Source organism: Limulus polyphemus, unplaced genomic scaffold (assembly GCF_000517525.1).
Source record: "Limulus polyphemus unplaced genomic scaffold, Limulus_polyphemus-2.1.2 Scaffold8565, whole genome shotgun sequence".
Taxonomy (NCBI): Eukaryota; Metazoa; Arthropoda; class Merostomata; order Xiphosura; family Limulidae; genus Limulus; species Limulus polyphemus.
This window is the reverse complement of record NW_013674175.1, coordinates 9,783-13,090: the sequence shown is the minus strand read 5'-3', so window position 1 is coordinate 13,090 and position 3,308 is coordinate 9,783. Positions and strand designations below refer to the sequence as shown.

The 3,308-nt window shown below is 33.4% G+C and overlaps 1 protein-coding gene across 1 annotated transcript in view; it reads right to left on the bottom strand.

Annotated features, from left to right (window-relative positions):
- The window catches only part of LOC106475428 (zinc finger protein 91-like), a gene marked incomplete at its 3' end in the record, with an annotated part of 11,862 nt that extends 9,964 nt beyond the window's left edge, over positions 1–1,898 (bottom strand). The window contains exon 1 of the mRNA XM_022379536.1: positions 1,847–1,898. The remainder of the gene's footprint in view (positions 1–1,846) is intronic.
- Positions 1,899–3,308: the final 1,410 nt, after the last annotated feature.

Below are 3,308 nucleotides of genomic sequence, written 5' to 3'. Positions count from 1 at the left end.
GTAACCTAACCTACAAACTAGAAGTAAATAATAGTAAATTAATAAACTAACTAAGTAATTTAATTTTAAAGTTAACTAACCTAACGGTATACATATGTGTATATATATATATATATATATATATATAACAGAACAATCCCCCCCCCCAAAAAAAATGGGACATTTGTAAATTCATGGACTTGCAATGTTAAAATCTAGGGTTCAATTTCACATGTTGGGCACAACAGAGAGCCCAATGTGACTTTGCTCTAAAACAAATACATACACAATTTCAAAAATACAACAGTCAGAAACTCACAATTTTAACTTAAAACTATACTACAAAAGTTATATTTTGAATTAGCAATAAATGTATAAATAGATGAGATTCAGAATTAGGCACATTTTATCATGGATTGTCAATGATTAAGAAAATAAAATCAATGTTGTGTGCAAAAGCAATTATAACTTTCTTGGATTCGGCAATGAAATACTACACAAATGTCTCTTGTTCAGTACTAATTTTCTGAGTTAATGTCATTTTATTTATAATTATCAGGGCCCCCCGAGTTTTTCCAGGTCCAGTGGTAATCATGTACATATGGGCCCCCCATAAATAATATCAGTTAACTATAAAATGCAACTTTCCGAAAAGCCTTTTTCATGGCAAAGTTTTTAATGCACTCTGAAAAACTCAATTTGTACGGGCCCCCTGACGACCCCGGGGGTAATCCCCTCGTTACCCCCCTATATTATAGGCGGTCCTGATAATTATAAAACTTAAAAGTGTTGAATATAAACAAATAAAGAATTAATGACTTGTGAAAAGGATAATAATATGTAAGGTATTTCTAAACTGGAAACTAACAGCAATAACACTTAGTACTATTACTACTATTAATAGTAGTAAGTGTTATTAATAGTAGTACTATTACTAGTATTAATAACACTAAATAGTAAGCTTACTAGTAGTACTAAGTCAGTAAGTGTAATATTTAATGTTACTGTATTACTTATTAGGCTTAGCAATAACAAACTAAATTAACTTTGAGTTATGCTGTTTAAATAACATGGAATACTTACGAATAAACTTTCCGTTGAAACAAATAGTCAGATTAATAAAGTTAGCAAAAACTTGAAAAAGAAGGGAAAGAGAACACTAACTCAAAATTAGTTAGGGATAAAACTTGTACAGGAGATACAATTTACCACATCATCACTCATATTTAGCTTTACTTTATTATTTATACGATGACCGATTGCAAACTGTTTTCTTTAAATTTAATACTACTTAAAATAAATTCAACAAAACGCAGCCCTAACTCTAGTAACACGCACATAAATTTACGTACCCGAGTTCACTATTTTTTCTCGAAAATAAAAAAAAAAGAAAAGAAACTTGGAGCACTTATAATCTCAACCTTTATCAATACTTCACTACTAGTACTACTACTACTAGACATCAGCAAAAAACGACTCTACGCCACAGAATTAGGAGATGGCAAAGTTTGAAGAAATTATTCTACGAGTCAAAGAGGCAACTTTATTTTGTTGTTCAAATCATTATGCATAAAACTATGCAAATGGGCTTTCTGTGCTAAACCCACCACAGGTATTGAAACCCGATTTTAAGCATTATAAACCTGTGACACAAGCGAGTTCCTAGGAGGTGTAGTACAAAAGAAGTTATGTTTGCTTAAAGTTAAGCACAAACCTACACAAAGAGCTATCTGTGCTCTACCCACCACGGGTATCGAAACCCGGTTTCTAGCGTTGTAATTCTGCAAACATACCGCTGTGCCACTGGGGAACAAAGAAGTTAATCATAACTTGTACACAAATGACATATGCATAACTGATAACTCACAAGAAAACCATTTGAAAGCACTGCAGTATCTCTCTCTGTTGAAAAACAGCACAATTTTTGTTACAGATTGTGACAGGGGGAGGGGGGGGCAACTGCCCAGAGACCCGGGTAAATAAAACCTGGTTATGCCGTAAAGCATCTTTAGACTATATCTTCTTTTAATGATAAAAACCATGGTTTTTGGCTTTTCTTTGAATATAGACGCTTGATAAATTAAGAACGACTGAAATAATAATTTGAGTAATAATTAATATGTATTTGTTACTTTACAGATTTAATAGATATTTGTTGTTACTTTATTAACGTTTTTACGCTTATACTGTGAGATAAAAACGGCTGCTGCTATGATTTTGTCTGGTTTATGAGCTCCTTGCTGTCCTAATATAGGATCTTCCTTTAATAAATTCTTGAAAATGTTAAAAAAGAGAGAGAAAGTGGGCCCGGCGAGGATGTTTGCCCCGGGGCACGTGCTGGCTCTCGACATTCCTGATGACTAGGAATTGACTTTGAGGCTAATAAAGTTTGGAGATAGCTTTAATGGGTAATGAAGACATTTTCATCACATGTTTAACGAAGTAACATAGACTTTCACATACATTTTTCCAGGGGGGCAAGTATTGTGTGATTTTGAGAAGTGAATAAAAACTTTTAAATTCATATACATAAGCTGAATGAATAAAGAAAGAATTACGTTTCTCATTTTCACATGATAGTGACTAATGTATAACGTTTAGAAAAGGTTTCGTCGTCATTGAAACTTTGTACATTTGGTCCTACGTCAAACTTGTAATAAAGTTGTTTTCAGTACCCTTTCAAGCCATATCCAAACTTTATTAAACATTTTTATATAGTAGTTACAATTAACCTCTTGTTACGACAGCGGAAGTCACGCGACCCTGGAAGCATGCGCGCTGGAGTTTCTAGAAGGATCATGATTTTTCCTGGCAACTCTAGTCTGTTCCAGGCGCCCTCTATTTTAGTATATAAGCCCGGCAAATAATTGCAGATAGAGAGATATATACAGAAAGATAATTGAGTCAAGCGAGCGGTAGTGACGGTAACATAAAGTGTGTGTTTTGTTATCGAGATTGCAAACGTATTGACTGTGGAAATTCTGTGTATTGCAAAGTTGTATCGAGAAAGAATAAACTAGTTTTAATTAAGAAAGGACTTGTATTGCTGAAGTTTCTCTGTAAGAATTTCTACGGGAAATTAACAAACAAGCAGATACGTAACACTCTGATTGAAGCAAATTAGGCGAAATTGAAATTCAGCTATAGCCAATTAAATATAATTTCTTACATTTATTATTTAAATGTAAGCACAAAACTACACAAAGGCTATTTGTATTCTGCCTATTGAAGACCAGAGTTTTCGCTGAGCCACCAGGCGAGGGATTTGTTGTTTAGGTAAAACGTACAAAGCACATACTTATCCTATCCATTATTAGTGGGTACAATTT